Below are 23,662 nucleotides of genomic sequence, written 5' to 3' on the forward strand. Positions count from 1 at the left end.
AGAGTTATCTCCTCAGACGATCCTATATGCATGAGAGGAAATAAGATATCATAGATGCATATATAATGACATGTATAATATGATATGATGTGATGAATGCATCCTCATAAGTGTTCTCAGCAGCATTGCATTAAGGTGATAACAAGTTATACTTTCTTTTACTGAGTAGGTGCATATCTCTTCTCTAGCAACTTAAACAAATACTTATGTAAATTATTTTCTAGACTACAAGACAGCAACCACTTGTTTTGACCATAACTAGAGTTATACACATCAAAATAATATGTTTGTGGACATTATGGAAATCTTATGAAATTGCCTACAACTTGTTTTTAATCATCTTAATGTGATTCAGTAGTGATCTAGGTCAAACAATTCAATCTTTCAGATCTATCCAGAGAGCAAGTATTTCTAACAGCCTACTTCTAACAGCTATAATTCTCAAACGATAAGGCCTATGACTATAAAAATTTAATACAAGGTAGATAAGTAAGTTATCTACAACTTTGTTATTAACCATCTTTATAGAATAGATCATTATCATCATGAAATTATCACCACAACAAAAACTACACATGCAGTCATCTAGTTGAATTATAAAGCAATAATGAACTAGTTGCCTATAAACAAACACATTTAAGCCTCACTAACAGTATCAACATATTATATGCATCACACACACACCATAGAAAACATCATGGTTAAGCCTAACTAATTTATTTATTAATTTCCTTAGATAATAAGGTGATTTACAAAGTAAATATTTCCATTGCTCAATAAATTCCAAGACAATTATAGTAGGCTACACATGACCCAAATAGTCTACTGTACACAATTCATGCCATTTGGACAAGTATATCTACCTCTACAAAAATGACAAGTTACATATGCTTATTTTAGTAAAAATAGTTTAGCATAGTGAAAAGTGTCAAGCAACAGATTTAATATTTTTTTACTTTCCTCCTAGCACGAGAATACTGTGTAAAAATTTCTATGATCATATGTTACGTATTTTTACCCCAATTAATTTCACTAGAATCTAGCAATTTATTAAGATTAAATAGGAAGACCATATTACAAGTATGTTTACTATTGGTTTAATATTTTTCCTAGATAGAGCATGTCAACACAAGACCAGAAAAATTGGAATCATAATTTTATCTCTTTCCTAGCTCAAGTTATGCATTTTACAAGATATAAAATACTTTAAAAGCACTTATCTTGCTCAATTTAATTCTCCCAAAAAAATACCCTAAGCAGTAGATTTTATATTTTTATCAAATAGAACACTTCAAGATCAATCTAACAAAATTTGGTTCACCCCATTTGGATACTCCTAGCTCTAAATATAATTTTTGCAAGTTAGTATCCAAATCTATGAAAAATAAACAAAAACAAACTAAACCCTAAATGCTATGTACACCCAGTCTATTACACACTGAGGCGCTAACAGTTGGGGCTTGTAGGTCAACTCGGCGCCACGTGCTAGTGAGACTGAGGTAGAGGCAGCGGTTGACCGGCGAAAAGCTCGCCGACGGTGAGGTCGCCGGTGGTAGCGTCACCCCCGACGTGGTCCCCAACCCATTTCGCATCTACAGGTGCCCTTGGTTGGCTCAGAGGCTCACTTATGCTAGCTCAATGGCGGCCATGGCGGGTGGTGGCCCTGTGCTTCGGTGGGCTCGTTGTCTCCGACGACGGCAAGCCAAGGCGAGAACTACTGCGGCTTCAGGGCTACCTAGTACCTAGGGTTAGGTGAGGGCGACGGTGGAGCGGCGATGAAGCTTGGCCGCGTGCATGGCATGGCGGTGGTGAGAGCACAATGATGAGCAACCGCTTTTTCTAGCGTCAGTGTGCCAGTGTTGGCTCGACGACTAGCGGTGTGAGCTAGACGTGACCCTAGGCTAACCCTAATGAGAGAAAAGCATGAGCGAGATGGCCCGGTGGAGCACGGCCACGGCGAGTGCAAACTCGGCGGTGCTCTGACGAGGGCGCGGCTATGACAAACTCACCCTTAGGCATTTACCTTGGCTCAGGTTAAGGCAATGGATGGTCGACAAGGTGGAGGAGGTGATGGCCGAGCGGTGCGCACAGGCAATCAGACAATGGCACGATGGCGACAGCGCGCGAGCTCAGTGGAGGTCAGCGGCAATGTCGTGACACTGTGGTTCACTCGGGTGCGGCGAGGGCGAGAGAGAGACAAAGCGAGGCGAGTGAGGATGTTAGCGCGTGAGAGTGAGCGGGAGGGAGCGGCACCCTTATCTACCCGTGCCGGCCTAACTAGTAGGGCCATCGCCGCTGGATGGCCACCACGTGGCGGATGTGGCCTGGCGTGGTCGGCCACGACGCCGACCGATTCAAATCGGCTAAGTGCCGATTCAGTTTGTCTAACAGCGCTACTTTGAGCTCCTAAATCTCCTAATCTGTGGTAACTTTTTGAAAACTTCAGTAATAGAAAGTGTAAAGCTACATGAGTACTACAACTTTTCTATATTGATCATGGCCTAATTCAAGCTAGTTTTCAAACTACATTGCTCCAAAGTGGGGTACTCTAAAACTATAAACCGGTTTAGGACTTAGCAAAATTTTCTAAGTTACAAACAACATTGAGTTGAAACTTGTGAGCTCTATTTGACCATGTTAGACACTGAATTGGCTCATGACCCTTAAATAAAGTTTGTTGCCCATGATGTGAACTACAACTTTTATTTTGGTCACACAGCCATGCAAACAATCTAGGCTACCTGTTCAACTTTTGTCAAACTAGCATCATAAAAATGGCAATTCAAAGTAAACCAACACTTAGAAGCAAAATTGGCTTAAGTCAAACAAGCTCGGCAGAGGTGACCAGACATGGCCCTTATAGGGACCGAACGTGTTCAATCAGTTGCTCGGCAATAATAGGCATCAGCAGTTGTGACCGGACGCTGAGCGAAGCAGTGACCAGATGCACCGATGACACTATTCTTCATCACGGTAATATTTTTAGCGTGACCGGACATAGCACCACTAGACGATGGGACTCACAAAGTACAATGTCCGATCGAGTCTAAAGAGGTTCTAGAGCGGCGCAAGTGCGACCGGACGCATCTGATCGAGTGAGACCGGACTCGGCCTAGAGTCCAATCAATGCACATGCTCTAATGGTCGGGAGGACCGGACGCGTCTGGTCAGGATGACAGTAGCATTCGGTCAGTAGCAGAAAGTTGGTTTTCACCCCCAATGGCTACTTTCTTGGTGGGGCTTATAAATAGACCCTCCAACCGGCCATTTGAGGTGTGGAGAGTTGAGGAAACATACCAAGGGTGTTGATACACCACTTTAGTGATCTCCACTTGCATAGTGCTTAGTGATTCATTAGGTGATTAGCGTAGGTGCTTTGCAAAGTGCTTAGGTTAGTTAGGCCACCACTTATGTGCTTGCTCTAGGTTTAGGCCTAGTGCTTAGTGAGGTTTGCATACCTCTTACCACTCGGTGCTTGCGCGCACTATTGCTGTACATCGAAGGGGCTTGTAATCTTACGAGATCACACCAACCATGTTTGTGGTGTGGCCGTCATCATGTATCAAAGAGAACAAGGCCTGCGGCGGTTCGGTCGGAAGCTTGATAGTGAAGACGGTGGGGAGCGGTCCAGGAGAGGCTTGCCAGAAGGCACACCAGAGACACACTTGCGCATGGGGAAGGCCTGGGGCTATCCACAGAGTTACCCGACCGAGAGCTTGGCCCTTGCGAGGGGCTCCAATGAGGACTAGGGGGAGCTTGCACGCTTCTCAATACCTCGAAAAAATACTAGAGTCATCGATGGGAGTTTGCATATCTCTACCTTACTCTTTATCTTCCGCATTTACATTGTTTGCATAACTCTTTTTGCGGTAGAAATAGCAACACACTAGCAAAACCATAGTTACACATTTAGATAGTTTATCTTTTGCATAGGTTTTGCTAAGGTTAGAAAAAGAGGCCACAGTTTAGAGTTAGAGTTTTAAGTTGCCTAATTCACCCCCCTCTCTAAGGCGTCACGGTCCCTTTCAAACATTTCATGTGACAATGTATAAGAATGAGATGAAATTTCATATGCTTATGTTCATGAATGCTTTAATGATGCTTGTGCTCATGAAATGCAAATGCCAAATGCAATGCTTAACAATGGGGTGTTACATCCACCAAATAAATGCTCCAAAGTTACTATCTCTCAAAAGTTTTGTTGCAAAAAAAGAGGCATGTGGTTATGCAAAAGTTATTTATAAAAAAAGTTAAAAAAAATGAAAAAGTGTCTAAGATATTGAAAACAATGTGTACTCAGATGCCTGCCTGAAAAAAGAGGGAGAAAAGAGATGAATAAGATAGCCCATGTTTTCTTGCAAAGTTGTTCCTCAATTACAAAAGAGAGTTATGTTTTCAAGGAGCATAGTAGAATTAGGCTAGCCACCAAATATATCCACCATACATCCACACACATGGACATCTTGATTTGATTATATGACTCAACTCTCTTTGGATCTAAGGTTTGACTTTACAATATATGTATTGCAAGTATGCTCTTTTATGCTTTCTCCACTCCTATGAGCTCCACATAAGCCTTAGTTGTAGGAAGAGAAAGGCATAACATCACTATTGCCTTGGTGAGGATCCATAAATACCACATATATGGAGAGACTTGAGAGTGTCATACAATAGAAGCTCTGAGTTTTATTTTGAAAATCTATAAAAACTCTGGAACAATGGTTGAGCAAAGAACTTGAGACATAGTGCTTGACTTGATCATTTTTTCTTTCAATTGCTCAAGACCCAAGTGAAGGCTAAAATGCCCCATGGTAGAAAGTAATATGGGTAAGTTTGAAAGTCAGATCGGTTCATTCTAATCCGAAGGAGAATTTTAGAATGCATGTGAACTTTTGAGGGCTGAAAGCATTGAAGCAACTCCTTATCCATTTACTGAGTTTAGCTTTACTAAGGGACTAGCAAAGGTTAAGCTTAGAGGAGTTTGTTGATGGTAGTTATCAAACATTATAAACCATCAATATAACTTGTATAAAGGGCATGAAAATAATCACCAACAAAGGTTTAGGGGTTTAAACTAACAAATTCCACGAGTTTTGGTAAATCTGTATTTTCTGCAGGGTTTATCTAGAAAACCATCAAGGTGGACCAAGATGTCAGACTGAATCATGATTATCTATGGGATAAACAACTCTAGAAGGTTATAGAGGACACCACACTAAATCGGAGGGCAAGATGCCGCTAGGTGGGGCCAGTCGGTCCCACCCTTAGTCCTCCTAGTCTGGGCCCCACCTATCGGCCTCTGCCTCATTACGTCGGTTCTCCACCGCCTTAAGGATTGTATCTATGCCAAGTTAGTTTGATCCAAGGGCTCAGGATTGATGCTCCAGCCTATATATAACAGCCCCTACCACCCTTAGGCATCAAACCCTGATAAAGTCATTTGAGAAGACAGAAACCCTAATCATCCTCAGAGCTTTATCATATTCTAGGGCATAGCTAGTTAGGCAAGGTCTAGAGGGAGGCAAGCAGGTTTCGCTTGGATTTCTAATCATGTCAAGAGCGTGGTTTGGTATAGTATTTGTACCTCCTCTCTTTTGTATCTCTCATTACTTTTATATGTTGGCTACAATTGTTATGACATTATTATTCATTTCATTTATGTTCCTAGTTATCATGTTCATCGTCTACTTTGTTTATATGCTTAGTATAGCTAGATTATCATCATGTTCAAGCATAAGTTTGTATAGCACTCGCTCTAAAGTACATGGGGTGAGTGGTCAACATTGTGTAAGCATGGTGCTTATACGTTATTTACTTGCGGATACACCATGTGATAGATCGTGGATGTGACACTCCCATTGAGTCCTTTGTAGTCCTCTCCTCGAATATAGGTCTACAAGTAGGATCTAGTTACGAAGGAAGACAAGCTCTGTTCTTAATCTTCCTTAGTAATATCCTATATGTATAGATATGAAGTTGATCTTAGCCATGATTACTAAGAGTAATTGCACTAATCAATGTATGCTTTGACTTGTAATTAAGAATGACTTAGGAATTATTCCCCTAATATTATACTTAACCATGCTAATGCCATAGAAAGGAGTACTCTGAGTGATCAATGATTAGTTATTACGCACCATTCATATATACATTTACCTCTTGACTTACCCCTATTGTGAGTAGAATATGAGTTATGGTTTACTTCTCCATCAATAGCATAAGTTATCAATACATGTCCTTGCCAGACCTTCTCTGTGGTAAAAATATAAATAATGATACCTGGAATACTCTTGGGTGAAGTGCTACAATGGTATATTATCTATACACTTACAGATCTCTTTCATTCATATATATATATATATTCTTTCTAGTCACATAAAATAATAAAGAACTACTTAGTATCATTCTAGTAGTAATGCTAGGTAGTACCAACAAGCATCTTTGGCATCATCACTAGGGATGACAACCTAGTAAAGTAGTGTTAAGAGGTGTAGACATACAATAGGTGGCTACTTAAAACAAGTGACAAGTTTATAAATACCAACACCCTCTCGGCCATGGACTTCAACAAGCCAAACATGAAGAAGCGATAGAGAAGCATCCTCACCAGCTCGTGGTCTAGAAACCACAATGACTTTGCCACAAACACATGCTTGGGGTTCGACACACTATGGGGGTATTAACCCCTATACCCTTATGGCTAGGCCAGGGCCGGCCCAGACCAGAGGGCCTAGCCCGTTAGAAGATGACGCGTGGCCCAGCCAATCTATTCGGAGTCCCGCGCAAGGAATCAAGGCAGATTTGGAGATCAAGCAAAATCCTGGTCAGTTAGAATAGGAATCCTTATCTGACCACCTATGGCAATTGTAACTGGTTAGGATTAGTTTCCAGATCTATAACCCTGCCCCTCGGATTATATAAGGCGGGCAGGGGACCCCTCTAAAAAACATCTCTCATTGACATACAACAATACAATCAGACACAGGACGTAGGTATTACGCCTTTACGGCAGCCGAACCTTGATAAAATCTTGTGTCTGCCTTGCGTCACCATCTTATTTGTAGCTTGCGCATCTATCTGCCGATAATCTACTACCTTGGGCATACCCCTAGGTAGACTGCTGACCATATTTCGTCGACAGTGGTGCGCCAGGTAGGGGGTATGCGTACTGCTCTTCAGGCAAACAAGATGGTCATCATCCGTGGTTCCATGGCTATGCCGAACGGCCTCACGTTCACCATCGGCCGGATCACCTGGACCATCGGCTCCAACGACTTCATCGCCATGACCCCAGAGGAGGTGCGGTTTCAATCTGCGCCAACCACTGCTTCACCTGCATCGGCTACGGCTCCGACCACAGTGGATCTGGCTTCGACCATGGTGGATCTAGCTCCGACCACGCCAGCATCGTCTTCAGCCACGCTGACAACCCGTCGTCTGCTTCCTCGCTACAAAAGGAGGTAGATCGACAACACTGACTTGCTCGACTCCATCGATCGGGTCGGCACCAAACTCGTCGAAACCTTGGCTCTGGTAAGTTTGATTCAAAGTCTACCATTGTGAGGGTTGTCAGTTCTTCGCCAAGAGAATCCATGTACCAACACATGAGATTCAGACAATACCAGCCTCTTGGCCCTTCACATGCTGGGGACTAGATATGATCAGGCCCTTCAAGCCGGCTCCTAGGAAATTCACATGTGTCTTTGTCCTGATCGATAAATTTTCTAAGTGGATAGAGTACATGCCTCTGGTACAGGCATCTTCCAAAAAGGCTATGACGTTCATCAACCAGGTCATCCACCACTTTGGCATACCCAATAGCATCATCACTGATCTAGGTACTCAGTTCATCGGGAATGCTTTTTGGGACTTCTGCGATGAAAGGAGCATAGTAGTAAAATACATCTCGGTGGCGCACCCTAGAGCTAATGGAGAGGTCGAGCGAGCAAATGGTATGATCTTGGATGCACTTAAGAAGAGGATGTACAGAGAAAATGACAAAGCTCTCGGAAGATGGCTCAAAGAGTTACCAGCCATGGTCTAGGGCCTCAGAACCTAGCCCAGTCGCAACACCGGCGTATCACCATACTTTATGGTTTACGGCACTGAGGCAGTGCTCCTAGCAGATATAGCCTTCAGATCAGCACGGGTAGAGAACTTCGACGAAGACAAGGCCAATGAAGTGCGGGAGTTAGAAGTGAATAGTGCAGAAGAGAAGCGGCTCGATTCTTGTGTACGTACAGCCAAATACCTTGCTGTTTTGCGCAGGTACTACAACAAGAACGTTAAGGAGCAGTTCTTCATGGTTGGGGACCTAGTCCTGAAGTGGAAGACAAATCAGGCTGGTGTCCATAAACTCGCAACTCCATGGGAAGGGCCCTTCATGATCAAGGAGGTTACACGACCAACGTCTTATAGGTTAGCTCACCTGGACGGTACAGACGTACCCAATTCATGGCACATCGACAAGCTTAGGCGTTTCTATGCTTAACTACTAAGATATGTACTCCTCTTGTATTTTTTACTTAATTAGATAAAGCTATTATGATTTTTCCGACCACTCTAATGTGTCACTTCGAAGTCTATTGTTATCCTAACTCAACCAGTCAAAACCGACCACCATTCCTTCTCGGGTTTTCAGAGCAGGCCCTGTCTCCGGTTCCTCCCAATGCGTGCATGGGATCTGCTCTCTATGCTACGGGTGATCGGCAGGTCCCCTCTGGTTTGACTTGTGTGCGTCTACATGTGCATAGGCTACGCACCTCACACTTCGACCACAGGACAAACCAGGTCCATACAAACCTTTTAGGATGACATGTCGACTAAACTGGTACAACTAAATAGAACACTAACATGTTCTCACTTAGTTACACCAACACGAGATCCAAGCTTAAATACATTTTCTATAAAACAAACAAGCTTATACAGATATATAGTTACATTATTACAAGCTTGCCTGAAAAGGTCCAAGTTTACAATAACACAACTACATCTTCTTCTACAGCTATAGCCTATACTATTGGCTGGTCAGGTCACGCGGCACCTGCTGCTCGCTGGGCCTGACATCATGCTCGATTCCCGGGGACTCTGGTACTGGTCGAGCTAAAGAAGATGACCCCATCAATGCCTAGCTGGTTGAGACCGCAGGCTTCGCCGGTTGGCTCAAAACTGATGGTGCTTCCAGCTGACTTGTTGATGGCGTACCCTATACAGGTGCTGTCCCACCTCCACATAGGTTAATGTCACCAATTATTTTTGCCAACAAGTCCAGCTGGGTCATCCGAAGCTCCTCAGCCTTGTCTGGATCTACCTCCTTTGGGTATCCAGCCTCCAGGCGCTTGGGATCGATCAAGGGGTAGTTAGCACGCACCATGCTTAACACATGTGCGCCTGTGTACTCACCCGCCTCCTTCACAAACTCCTAGAACCATCCCCATGCCTTTCGGCATCTATCGACCAGTCTGAGCTGTGGCGTCCTTGGCATGTCCTCTTTAAGCACTGGATCGATAAGGTTGAGGACTGGCAAAATGTCCATTGCCACTTCCTGGCACCGGTTTTTCCACATGTCCCGATCCTTGGTGATCTCTTGGCACTGCGCCTTCCAGCCATCACGATCTTTTATCATGGCCTCCAGATGCTTCTTGGCATTAACTTTCACAACTGCAAACCGCACAATCCATTAAAAATGTCATACCATGACAAGATAAAGCGGGCAACAAAAGTGAGCAAAGGGGTTTGGAAAACTTACTTTTTAGTTCCTCTTTCATCTTGGTCGTGTGGTCCTGGAGCTGCGACTGGTCGTGCGCTAGTTTTCTGTTGTCCTCCTTCAGGCAATCACACTCCATGACCGCACGATTGTTCTCCTCTCAGAGACGGACCACTTTGGCTTGTAAGCCTGCACTACAGCTGTTACTACCAACAACGCAACAACACTTGTCATGCACTCGTTGTGATATAGTGACTACTTACTTGTTCTTTCCTGCTCTTTGTTACTAAGCTGGACGACTAGGTTCTGGTTCTGGGACTCTTGCTCCGTCCTCTCACGGTTGGCGGCTTCAAGTTGGTGGCGCAAGCGTTCCACTTCTGCTGTCAGATCTTTATTGCTTGCAGTGATCCCCTCGATCTGGTCGAAGCATTTCTTACGGTACATTGCGGTCTTCATTAAGTCCTATGTGCAAAAAGCTAAGTAAGAAAGTTTGACTACACATCAAGATTAGGTGATGAAGCAAAACATACCTGGAACTCCATCACCAGTCATTTCGCCGCTTGTTCAACCTTCTTGGTCTCTTCGACCTCTGGGATTTCCTCATGAACAACCCATTGGTCGTTCTGCCAGCACAACACATATACATGTTGTCGCTTGTCCTATGGATGGCCCAGGACCTCCTCTACTTTGTCCTCTTTGGCTTCCTCTTCGGGTATCGGTGCTAGTCCGGAGTTGGCAGCTTCTGCAATCACTATGGCTTTTACATGGGCTACAGCATCGATAAATGTGCTTTGTGCTATCACCTCCGGCCTATGCTCCTCGATCTATTCCGTTACTCTTGGTGCTGAGGTATTGCCCTCAGCAGGGTTGGTGCTTGGAGCACTTGTGCTTGGCTCGGCTCTTCCCTCGACCACCTGCTCAGGGACTGTTGTCTGGCTGCTTGTGTGCTGAGGCTCCGGCGGACCTTCTGCTATGGTTTCCTCCATGGCCAGCTGCTGGGTAGTCTTCTCTAAAATTGCTGGCAGAGCCACGCCACTCCCGGCTAGTTGGTCTAGATTTTCGGTGGACGCCGAACTAGTATATCCGAGATAAGTTCAGAAGGCAACCGTAATCAATATAAATTGCAAGCTTACATCAAGGTTACAAATACTTACATGTTGGAAGCGTGGAATGATGTGGCAAAGGCACGTCTCTTCGGCCATGCTCGCTCCACGTGCTGTGTGGGTGACACCTGGTCTCTCTCTACATCCAGCACCGACGCTGGGGCTTGGTGCTTGACCCCTCCACCGCTTGTCCTTCGCGCTGCAGTGGCCGGCAATGTGGGTCTCACCGGCACGGAGGAGCCACCTTGCTCCATTGACTCTAGTTGCGTCCTCCTCTTTCGAGGGACAAGTTGAAAGATGTCTGCATCCTCTCCTTCCTCTACGTCATTGTCCGATAGAGTCAAGATCGCCTGACGACGCTTGCTGGCCACCGGCCGCTTACCAGCAGCTTTGGTCGCTGCCTCCTCTCCAACTCTGAGCACGGCCCAATCGACGTCCTCACCCCCGATGCTGGTCTGGGTGGTCGGGTCAGCAACTTGCGGCCAATCTACACTAGGGCGTGGTGACACAAACATTATCGCTCTATCCCGACCATTAATCTAGGAAACAAAAAGGAGATCACACAGTAAGTTTCTACTACAATATGAGACTATGGGTGCAAGGCAAGATGAGTTACCTTTGGGGAAGGTCAGGCGAGCTTGAAAGCATGCTCGATGTCGCTCAATCTAACATAATTTGGATCAGCTAAGTTAAATAGCTCTCCAATTCTGGCTCTGACTTCGATCTTGTCAAGCGCCTCCTACCTCGTCCTCGTTGGGTCTGTGCTACCTTGGTACTCGTAGCCGGGATGTACCCTCCTCTGGCAGGGCTGGATCCTTTAGCTGATGAAGTTCCCAACCATGCTAGGACCATGCAGTTTCTTCCATGGGATCATCCCAAGTATTTCTGGAATCTGTTCTAGGCGCTCAGGCTTCTCCGACCAGCTGGTCCTCTTCTCTGGAATGAACCCCACATCACACAGTGTGATCGTGTTCGGCTCTTCATGGATGTAGAACCACTTCTTGTACCAGTCATCAAGCGATGTGTTCCATGGGCAGTGCAGGTACTGGGCCTTCATCCTGTCATGGAGAATGAGGTACACACCTCCGGCTATCTTCGAGCCACCGCTTCCTTTCTTCCGCAGACAGAAAAGATGGCGAAAGAAGTGGAAATGGGGCTGGAAGCCGCCAAATGCTTTGCAAAGATGAATGAAGGTGGAGATAAGGAGAATTGAGTTGGGATGCAGATTGCAAATCCCAATCTCATAGTACAGATAGAGGCCCTGAAGGAAAGGGTGCACTGGAACCCCAAAACCCCGCTTAAAGAAGTCTTCGAAAACCACGATCTCACCTGGTTGTGGATCGGGGTACCCGTCGCCCTCTGGCGCATGCCATCCTGCGAGTTCCTTGTTGTGGAGTACTCCCATGGTGACGAGGTCTTCAATGGTCTGCTCATTGCTTCTCGACTTCCACCACTCCTTCGCCATGACTCCTGCTTTCTTCTGGGCGTCACTTTTCGCCATGAATCCGGCCTTGCTGATGAACAAGGAAACGATGGAGGATTGATTGATGGTGATTTTGGAGGTATTAGGGTTGGCAAGAGGAAGAAGAAGGATGCGACAACGAATGGTAATGGGGTTCAGTAAAAAGTAACTTCCAATTCTATACTATATTTAACCAAGAGACCTCGCCGTTTTGTCTACCTGAGATTCTTGGGAGACGTGCGCACGTGCCATAGATGGTTGTTTTCACAGCCTCGAGATCTACGCCAATATATGCATCTCTTCGTTATCAGTGTATGCGCCTCTTCGTTACCAGTGTGAGGGGGCCCACGCTGACACACCTACTTACAGGTGCCCGCAACTGTTTGCTTGAAAAGACAAGATGGCAGTATGACGTGCTATACCGTCTACTTCAGACATGTCAGATTGGACTTAATAGGGCATACAAATGATAATAGCACAAGTGGCATATGGTTTTTCGCCGCACTTCTTGTGCTTGGGGACTGTCCAGACCACATCGTGCTTGGGGACTGCCCAGACCACCATCGTGCTTGGGGACTGTCTAGACCACCATTCTGCCTAGGGACTGCCTAAACCACTATCGTGCTCGGGGATTTTCCGACTACTCTCATGCTCGGGGACTGTCCAGACCACTATCTTGCTCGGGGACTGCCCCGATCACTCTTCGAACATTGCTTGGAGACCGCTCTCCTCGGCTACATGTGATTTATACTCACATATAGTTGAGAGGCATTTATTTAGACCTTGCTACAAGGCTCATACCTCACCTTCCAGCAAGCTCGGGGACTACATCGGTACGATGCACCTACCGATGCATCTTGTATCGCCTGTACAACGATTGGATTCTCAATTTAACTAGGAATTCTTTTTAGACCCTGGCACCACGTGCCTACGTCACCTACTACCAGGCTCGGGGACTAAGTGGGCACACTTCACCTTGCGGTGAATGTGTTTATTTTATCAACCCCTACGCTTTGACTGTTGGCTAGAACTACTATTGTCCAAGGGTCACTTACATTTCTTTTCAGAAATACAAGTGGGCACACTTGATAAGGAAAGAAATCTTTTTCCTTTTTCTTTAGAGCACCATGCATTCTTCGGACAACCGAAATCTTCGACTATAATCGTGGTCTACTACTCTCTATTCTGACCAGAGTACTGGCACATTCGATTGGTCAATGTTTCAACCAGTTGGAGATGACATGAAGATGGATTGCATTAGCCGAAGGAGATCGAACGGCGTGTCGCAGCATAATACATGGTGCTCAGGGACTAGCTGTGGGGGTATTAACCCCTATACCCTTACGGCTAGGCTAGGGCCGGCCCAGACCAGAGGGCCGGGCCCGTTAGAAGACGACGTGTGGCCCAGCCAATCTGTTCGGAGTCCCACGCAAGGAATCAAGGCAGATTTGGAGATCAAGCAAGATCCTGGTCAGTTAGAATATGAATCCTTATCCGGCCACCTATGGCAATTGTAACTGGTTAGGATTAGTTTCCAGATCTATAACCCTACCCCCCCAGATTATATAAGGCGAGCAGGGGACCCCTCTAAAAACATCTCTCATTGATATACAGCAATACAATCAGACATAGGACGTGGGTATTACGCCTTTACGGCGGCCAAACCTGGATAAAATCTTGTGTCTGCCTTGCGTCACCATCTTGTTTGTAGCTTGTGCATCTGTCTGCCAATAATCTACTACCTTGGGCATACCCCTAGGTAGACTGCCGACCATATTTCATCGACACACACCCTGAGCAACGATGTCTAGATCCATGATAGCATCTAGTGCACCGTTCAGTTACATCAACTCTATCCCTAGCTTCTCTACCTAAGCACATTCACATACATATATAGGCTCACCCATAGTTCCCAAAACTTAGAGCCAAGCTGTAGAGTAGATGAGAGAAAGTGATACTGATATAGCCAATCCTAGCGCCGTTTACCTCTCGAGTGACCCGATCTGACTCACGCCAATGGCCGAACATGACTCACTCATGGGGCTACACTCATGACATGCATCTATAAGTTCCAAATGTGCAACACTATTTGCCACCGTCCTAGTTACCCATCTTGAGTCTTTTCTGATCGTGCCTTGTGCCTTGATGAACCGATGACCTGCTCCCTGACTTCTCGTTCGTACTAAAGAGGTCACCCTAGCCAAGCCACATGGACTAGCTCCTAGGCGAGACAAAGCACCCATGCATGAGTCCAAGGAGAACAGAGTGCCAGTTCACTCAAGGCGAAAGGAACAAAAGGAAACAAAACTCTCATCGCCAATCATTTTCTTCTCGCATCATATCAGATCTGTGACCTGCCCTCGATGTCCCATAGCGCTATTGGGCCATGCATTGTTTAAGCCCTGTGGGCTAGCCCCTAGGCTAAAACATGCACCTATGCATTCAAGACTAAGGGGAATGGAGCACATTCCAATTCAAACGAGAAGAAAGTGAGAAGACAGCAAAATGACAAACGAATGTGCCAACTAATTCACACCAAATGCAACATAATCAATACAATAGGATCAGCTATCTACTATGGCACACTCATAAGAACAACCTTCATTCATCGGAGGCTTGGTACTGGAGGCGGACAGTGGCTGCCAACACCTTGCTTGATGAGTATCCTTGCCCCTCGGCATCAAAATTAATGCCATCATAGTCGGAGCTGACTAACGTTAAGGCAGTGAGCATGCCAGTATGGATCCCCTAAGAGATCAGGAGGTCCACCCAATGGTGAGCCTCGTCGAGGCAAAGCATCAGCTATGCATTGACCTAGCCGGCGCTGAGCATGACATCGTACATGGTCTGTTTGAAGAAGGTCAATGTAGCTAGCTTGGTGGCCGCCACTTGTGCTCTCTGCTCCATGGCTGTCCTCTCCTCTAGATTCAAAAGCGCCCCCATGCAAAGCCCTAAGCAAGCAATTGATCCATAAATAGGCACAATAACCAAGCAAAAGCATGGCATGGATAAAGAGGACTCACCAACGCAAGTGGAACGAAGACTCTGGCACTTAGCTTCGAGACGTCGATGACCTAGCTTAGCCTCATCTTGAGCAGCGTTCGTCATGGTGTGCTCCACTTCTTGAGTGGCCATTGCTGTCTTGAGACCAGCCACCTGGGTCGTCAGCAACCCGATCTAAGATCGAGCCTACGCCTCCAGTTCCACAAGCCACCCTCTTGAGCCGTGTCAACCCAACCAATGGAGTTAATCAGACCGACGTGAAGCTCTACTTGCACTTTCTAGGAGGCCTCTAGCTCCTCCCATAAGCGCCATACCTCTACCTCCACCTTGGCTAGGCGATCGTAGTTCATGACACCATTCAACTAGATCTGGTTTGCCAAGCATAGGAATTAGGATTTCTCCATCGAAGTCCTCATAAGCTCCTATAGAGAAAGAAAAAGATGACCACATCATCGGACTAAAAATATGTCTCGAACGGTGAGCTCAAAGACAAAAGTAGGTCAAAGAAGGTTCACCTATTTGTGGGCCACAACCTCATCAGACATTAGTCGCTAGGCCACCACACTCTATTCGGCGATCGAGTCATGTCGACCAGCTTTGACAAGGCTGCATGGACCCCCTCATGGCTCTGGGAGGCACTAGCCCACATGGCCTGCTCGGCTGTGTCATCCACCATGAACATAGCCTTACGGGGATCCGTGGGATGTGACCAGGTGTGGCAGAACCACCCAAGTTAGATGGCCCACATGTGCCCATCATTGTCTTCCAGACTTCTGATAACCACACATGGAGCCAGACAACTCCGGTAGTCTATCGGGTGTCCTCAGGGAACCACGAATCATCCACATTTTCCCTTCCAAGCAGGATACATCATAGAAAGCATCGCAATAATACAACAGTTGTACAAATATACGAATATATTACATCAGAGTAAATAGCGGAAGTCTTACAAACCATAAGTTTTACAAACCATTCTTTAAGTTATTACAAACCATAAGTTTTAGCCATCAAGACAGTGGGGTAGCAAAATGGGTACCACTTAAAAAACATCACAAAAGAGAGAGTCACCCTGCCCAAGGGTGCACAACAACCTCTACTACTGGGACTCATCCTTAACCATCATGCAGTAGGGGCAAAAACCTAGCTACTCATGAGGCTCACCTACAACAAGGGTTTAACAAACCTTGAGTACAAAAGTACTCAACAAGACTTAATCGACAAAAATAAAAGACTCCAAGGACATGCAGGATTACGGGAGTCAAGGTAAGTCTAAAGCAAGAATCAAGGTTAACTTTTGCATAAAGCTTACTAATGATTGATCCTTACTTTCAAAGTTTTAGCTCAAGTTAAGTCATTACAAGTCTCCACTTTGCACCTATTCTAATTAATTCACTTCCTTATACAATTCATCACAAGATCATAAGTACTATTGTTTCATAATTTAACTATGATGTAGTATAGTTGATCGAGTCTTCTTCTCTAACAAGAAGTGGCGATTTGAATTGATTTAGCTTAGCTAGGGTTTCCTTACCACACGACATATGTAGGCCTAGGTCAGGTCCTAAACCTACATATATCAACCCTCACTTGGATCCTCCAAAACATGAACCGGTCTACGCTACCTGAGAGCACAGTACTCCACCTCCCTACACAATTCCTGGTGGATTCACAGGATGGGTACAAGCTACTCTCACCATGTCGCACGCCTAGTGCACATTTGTCTTTTCACATAACATAATAGCGGAGATAATGGGATTACCAGAGCATGTGGCCAGTACTACAAGTCACGATCATAAGTGGCCCTACAATGATCGGTCCTTAATCAACACAGATGGGACAAGCATGACTAGGCAACCCTGTTGACTCAACCACCAGAGACATAACCCACGTCCCATCTGGTCTCAATTTAAAGTATATTCATTAGTAACTTCTTAGGACAATTACTGAGTATTGAACCATTGCGAATGATGAAATCATCACCCGACTCTTATCACTAAGCAAGTCTAAGAATAACTAACCTTTTATACTACAAAGTGTAACAAGGAATGGTATTTAGAATAACAAGGTAGTCATGCATCAGATGGTATTCACCCAACTCCTAGTTTACTTAATGCAATGAGCATAAGACTTATGTGAGTAACTTTTATAAAACACAAGGAAATGGTGTTGTTCTCTAGGGCTTGCCTATGATGTCGGGGTTGTCTGTTAAGTTAGGAAAACCCCCACTTTCCAACCCACCTCCTTCTGAGTGAAAGCCCGCCTTAGAAGCTTGATCAACTATCGGGTCACCACTTTCGTTCACTATACGTAATTAAAGATGCATGCTTTAGGATGATGATGCATACCATAACACGTGGATGATGAAATATGATTAATATGACTTAAACAAGGTTAATTACTTGAGTACAACTTTCATTCACTAAGCAATTAAGTTAATTACTCGCAAAACAATTATTGTTGATATTATTAACAAGTCAATTATGAGTACTCAATCATGGAATGTAGTTGCCAAGGAACAGCAAGGTGTTGTTGTTCCAAGGTCCACAATCAACTCCAAAATCACACTTTAATCATAAGATGATTAACCCTAATCATTTATCATTTATTAATTAATAAATAAAGCATGTAATTAAATGAATAATTAAATATTATCAAAACATTACCAAACTTTTTGTGGAGGTAGGTTATTGCACATAACATTTACACAAAAAGTTTTATGATTAACAGATTATTATTTTAATCTATAAAAATCATGGAAGGTGCATTTATTAATTAAAAGAGGTAATTTTTAAGCATACCAAAAGTACAGAAAATGTACATTTCATATGTTTCCTAGGTAGAGCATACAAAGATAAGCTTACACAAAACTTTTCACAATTTTACCAGCCTTAATTAATTAGTTATGAATTAATTAAATTTCAGCATTTAATTAGTATTTTTTGAAAAACGAGATCATTCCTCACTTCACTCTCCCTCACCCTCTCTCACTGACAATAGGGCACAGGTGCACACCCGCGTTGACCACGACGTTAGCGCCATTGACCTGCGATTATCCTGCCGATGACGACCTTGATGACTACGAGACCTACCCCATTAGACTCTCCTCGACCTCACGCACCTCCTAGTACTACCGGTTGATCAGATGGTGCACAACAATGGCCATGACAGCAACCCCAGTGACTTGGTGATTCTCCAGCGTGGCGATGATGATAGACGACGACAACTTCTAAGATGTGGATTACTCCTACATGTCTTCTCGACCTCACAAACTCACAGACATTGATAGAAGACAAGCTAAAGAATGACAACATGCACGCCGACAACAATGGCGACACGATGAAGCTCCGGCAACATGGCTATGCCCAATGTCAAGCTCTCCGGTGGCATGAAGACCTCCGACATACTCAACTCTCTCCTATGCACACACCCGTGGGGTCTGTCGCATGTGACCGTGACCACGATGGCTTGGCAATGCAGAGCACGCTGGTGCGGCGGTGCTCCGGCCACTAGGCCATGGTAGAGGTAAAATGGACGATGGCGTTAGCATCAGGAGCTCACTGCGACTATGAAATGATGGCTAGTTGAGATGGAGGCAAGGCGGAGCTAGGTCATCAACGTTGGGGACAAAGACAGCGGCGCGACTCATGGACACAGCGACGCTCCGGCTCGACAAGGGCTCCACTATGAAAAACAAAGGGCTAGTGAGCAACAGGGTGACAAGATGAAGTGGAAAAGCAAGCTCAATGAGGTGGAGGTGTGCCATAGTGGCCTAGCCACGGTGAGGCGCTCACAGCGCTGGTCTGCTTGAGGTCGAGGAAGAAGATAGCGTCTAGGCGACTCCGACGGGTAGTGATGGCACTGGGTGGCTCAGATGGTGTGCATGGATGAGGCAAAACGATGGACAAGGTGAATCATGAGAAGGTGGTGCTGTGGCGGTCAATTTGACTGATGAACTAGAGGTGCTCGGCGGTGGCGGAAAAGGAGAAGACGAGCTCGGCAACCGACTTGGCGACTGAAGAGCACGGGTGAAACATCGAGACGGCCAGCAGCTGCTTGTGACACATCTGTGGAAGTAGCTGTGCGTCACGCGCACACAAGGTGGCGAGCAAGGGCGGCGCATTAGTGGCAAGCAGGTAGCTCTGTAGCAGTCGCTTTGGTGCCACTATAGCAGCCTATCTGTCCATCTTTAGCTTCCATTTTCTTGTGATTTCATTAAGAAAGTTGATGAACTCCCTTACTAACATTTGCTCTCCTTCATGAGATGTCCAACTTTGATTCAAGCACCAGAGTCTAATTCGAACTAGCTTGAGAGATCCAAGGTGAAGAACAGGGTAAAGTCAAAATTGAAACTCTAAATTTTCATTCTATCAGTTAGGGTTTCGAAACTCAGTTAGCCAACTAACTTTGGTGAATTAATTAGTGCTTAATTATCAATTAAACAATACAACCAATAATACCATTACATAGTACAAACTTCTTACTATGAAATGATACTAAAGTTTGTAACATGTTTATATAAGAAATTCATTTTAATAATTGCCCTAAAAATGAATCCAATGCTGATTTCAATGACTTAGTCAAAATGACTGTGTTGAAACTTAATCCTAATTTCATTTTTGAAGCTCAATTTTTAGTGGGTTGGACTTGGATTCATACTCTACGCTTGACACTAGTGTAAAGTACACTCTTTACACTACAAGTTTATTAGGGCATAATTTCAAGTATTTTAGTGAAATTCAAAAATAGGAGGCCATAAAGTACCTTAAAAGAATTTTTGAGCTTAAGCACAAACCAACACAAATGCATTGCAATACTAGTGATTAAATATTGATTTTAGTAAATGCAAAGCATGGTGAGCTACTATAGATGATTAACATGGTTGAGGATGACATGATCAAGTTTTTCGTGATGCTTAACACCAGGGGTGCTACACCAGGCGAAAGTGCCTTCGCTAGGCCTGACCTCTTCCCCACGAAGAACCAAGGCCGTCCCATCAACACCACCGACTGTTGCCCCTGCGTGCAGTGGGTCGATGATGGACAATGAGTCTGCTCCCCCCTCTAGGGCAACAGTTGCTCTAATTCTGCCCACATCTAGGACCTCCCTCTTGACCACGCCTGCCGCCGCTCCAGCATCGGAGCAGTCTTCGGTTGTGACTGGTGAACACAAAGTTGCGAGAGGAAGGCTCTAGGCTATGGTCACTATAGCCCCGCTGTAGCTCGATGAAAGACCCAACCATATGGGCTGATTCATGAAGGCCATTGGCTTTGCGATCGCAAACCCGGGCAGAGGCTCCCTGCAATAGGAGTCACTAAAGATGAAGAAACCAAGCAACCTAGGCACCACAGTTAAAGAGAAGAGCTGGGGACAACATACTTGTTGGAATGGTTTATAGAGGGGGGATGATGAGTCTCGTCATGCCTTTCCCTAGAGGCGGGATCACAACTAGGGTCGCCATGCCCGACGACGTGGGGCCGGAAGCCGACGAGGTGACCTGAGCCACGGCGATGACGTTGTCCTCCGCCACGTTGTGGCCGTCAATAATACCTGATTCATCAGCTAACACTAGCTTCAAGCAAGGCCCATCGCCTGCAAAAGAGTCCTCACTCATGACCTTCATGCAACCAGACGTTGTCGATCTGGTCGAGGATGGGCCAATCGGGACCAAGGATGAAAGCCTTTGACTGGCGTCATCAGCAGCACAAGGACGCTTTAGACCCAGCTCCCATAATGGCTATGAAGCCAGACACTTCCATGCACTCCATCCACATGACCACTGCTGCCCGACCCAGCCCTATTGTTGGACCTTTGGGATTCATCAAGGGCATGTCTGAGGACCTCCAAGTCCTTGTTGGTGTTGTCCTCATAGTCTCTGCCTTCATTAGCATCATCCAATGATGAAGCTCCTCGCCCTTGGTGTTTTGCCTTTTCAAGCGACTTCTTTAGCCAAAAGCATTTTTGCTCATTAGTGTTCACCCTCTCCTAGCCGGTGCACTCGATGCGCCTAGGATGGGGAACATGGAAGCGGGAGCAAAATAATAGAATATGCTGCTAGGAATGAGCTATGTCAACACTCATGTAGTTGATGTTGACCCCAGATAGGAGGAAGGACACATGAAGGGGTGACTCACTAGGTTGGGATGACGGCTCGCCAAGAATGCCATGATGGCACACTCGGTCGTGACAACGATCCCCACACCAACTAGCCCGGCCGTCCGTTCAACCACTGCATCATCTTCTAGCTCCTCAGCAACTTCATGGGTGGGGTCACCAACTCTGGTATAATCGCATAGTAGGCGAGCCTGCCCCTTCCATGGATGAACTCACCGCTCGACTATGGTATGAAGGACCACAACCCCATTCAGGCCAGTTGACACTTGGCCCTTGAGGACCTCCAAGATCTTTGCCACCCTTGCCAATCACTTCCTATCGTACCCCTAGCCTAAGGAAATTGACCTCACTGGGGGGCGACAGAAAAACAGGGCAATGCAATGGAGGCGTTGTCAAGGATGTAGAACCAATCATTGTGCTAGCTAGAGTTTGAACTCCTCAACAGCAAACACAGATAGAGGTGGGACACCCCTGGATGCATTTGGATGTTTATCCCACCCACGAGGGCAAGCGCTCCACCACTGGAGCCCTACACCCGTCGGCTCTTGACCTCGAAGAGCCTCCAAAAGAGGTCCTTGTTGGGTTCTATCCCAAGGAAGGCCTCACAGATGACCACGAAGCCTGCCAGCTATAGCAAACCATTGGGAGGAATATGCTGCAACTGGACACCTTGCTCCCAAAGAAACCCCTGGAAGAAATCCGATGTTGGGATCCCAAACCTACACTCATGGAAATCGGTGAAGGACACTGTTTCCCCGGGGCGCGGGTTAGGAAGTGCCTTTGTTGATGGTAGTTAACAACCATTATAAACCGTTAATATGTCATGGGGTTGAAACCATGACAAGCATGTTGTTTGAGTCGGTGTCAGAGTACAGGGTCTCCGGTGGCTCGGGTGGTCTCAGGAACACAAGAATCACATAGAGAAGATGCAATGGTTTATCCTGGTTTGGGCCAATTTGGTCCCTACGTCCAGCAGCTGATGATCTTTATACTCAAGAGCACCCAAAATCTAAGGGGTTACAACAGAGTGTAAAGGAAGAAAATTTGGTAGGGGGGTTAGCTTGGTGCTAATCCTAAGGTTGCCTCACTACCGGTGGAGTCTCCCCCTCATCAGAGAGGAAGGAGACAGTGGGATGCGATGGAGGAGAGGCTCTCGGTACCCCTCTCCAGGTTACCCTGTAACACCTCGGGTGTTTAAATACTAAAATATGCCATGTCATCATATGCATAGCACATCATTCATGTGTTAGTGAAAATTTTGATATGCATACACTAAAACAAGTTTACCTTTATGTGGTATGTGTTGAATTGTATTGTTTGAATCAAGTTCAAAAATTTTGTTTGGATTTGAATTTTCAAGAAAACCCTGATTTTCAGTATTTAAATCCTACCCTAAAAACTCATTTCAAAATCTAAGCATATTTTGGGGTTGAGCCTAAAAGTAAAAGTGTAGAGCTTGTCAAGTTATACAAAGTTTGTTTTTGGAGTTTTCAAAGTTGTTATGAAAAATTTGAAGTAATTTGAAAAGGCGAAATTCTTTAAATGTCCCCTATTTGAATTCAAATTTGCATTTCAAAATGTAGACCTAATTAGGGGGTGGTTATAAAAGCAAAGTTGTAGAACTTTGAATTTTGAGCAACTTTTATTTTTGTAGATTTTTTAGTTGTTGTACAAATTTGGGATTAATTTGGAAATTTAGATGAATGGCAATTCTATAAATACATTGAACAGTAGCCGCGGGCAGCTGTCACCGCTGGCGTGCGTCTCCTGGCTTCCAGTCACGCCTGTGGCCGCCCTTGGCTTTGCGCTGGCATGGAGAAGGCTGCATCGTGGCTTCCTCTTACTTCCTTGGCCGTGTATAAAGCCAGCCACCGTCGCTATCCTTCTTCGTTTTCTCCTCTATTTTCCCGACGCCACCGCCGCTGCTCCATCGTGCGTTTGCCGTCGCCGTAGTGCCTCCACCGTCGCAGCCAAGCCTGTCCCAGCTCCGTCTCCTCCTTGCAAATCCAGCCAACCAACTTTGGTCACTTGAATTTGCCGAGAACCTGCTGTGCGCGCCTTTCTTCCCCGTGGCCAACAACCTCACCATCGTGCTTGCGCCGTCGTGGCCAGCGCTCTCCGATGAGCCGTTGCTCTTTGCTGAGTGTACCTCTAGCTTTGCCTTGATGTCGTGGTGCTTAATACCTTATTGCTTGGTCATTTTGTCCATCATAGTCACCGGTTCACCGCCGTCATCGTTGTTTGCGCCGCCGGGATCACTGTGAACGTCGACCAACA

The sequence above is a fragment of the Miscanthus floridulus genome, chromosome 19 (genome assembly GCF_019320115.1).
Source record: "Miscanthus floridulus cultivar M001 chromosome 19, ASM1932011v1, whole genome shotgun sequence".
Classification (NCBI taxonomy): Eukaryota; Viridiplantae; Streptophyta; class Magnoliopsida; order Poales; family Poaceae; genus Miscanthus; species Miscanthus floridulus.